We start from the raw sequence: 764 nt of genomic DNA, 5'->3' as shown, positions 1-764 counted from the left end.
CTGAAAAGGTTCACCCAGTTATATGTCTGTGGCATTTATGTATCCGGTGGTAATACTGGAAAACAAAGTGCTTAGGGCCACAGCCAAGACTCATAAAATAACTGCGTTCAAGAATCAACATACTACACTAGGAGAGTCAATAATACTATCTGAATTCTGAGTTCCTAAGGATGCCAATCATTCTGAAAATTTAAAGATACTGGGAGATGCCAAAACTGTTCAGAGACAAAAAGCTACAAGCCCCGCTCATCTAATAAGAATCTGAGCTTCATTTAAAACTCTAAAATATTATTACTTCTTAAATTTCTGTTAAGAACCTATTTTATTCATCTAGTTTCTTGAGGACAAGCAACAGTTTAAGTTTGGTGTTGTGATGAGCGGATATTTTATACGCTTTTTGGGGGTAATTTCATGTAGATTTTAGCATGTTTCAGTAAGTTTTTAGTAAAATAATATTAGTTTTTAGGCAAAAATCATATTTCTGGACTTTACTATGAGTTTGTGTGTTTTTCTGTGATTTCAGGTATTTTCTGGCTGAAATTGAGGGAGCTGAGCAAAAATCTGACTTAGGCTGAAAAAGGATTGCTAATGCTGTTGGATCCTGACCTCCCTGCACTCGAAATGGATTTTCTGGAGCTACAGGAGTCCAATTGGCGCGCTCTCAACGGCTTTGGAAAGTAGACATCCAGGGCTTTGCAGCAATATATAATAGTTCATACTTTGCGCAAGGATAGACGACGTAACTTGGCGTTAAACGCCAAGTT

The sequence above is a fragment of the Arachis duranensis genome, chromosome 3, assembly GCF_000817695.3.
Source record: "Arachis duranensis cultivar V14167 chromosome 3, aradu.V14167.gnm2.J7QH, whole genome shotgun sequence".
NCBI classification, from domain to species: Eukaryota; Viridiplantae; Streptophyta; class Magnoliopsida; order Fabales; family Fabaceae; genus Arachis; species Arachis duranensis.
This window is presented reverse-complemented; position numbering follows the sequence as displayed.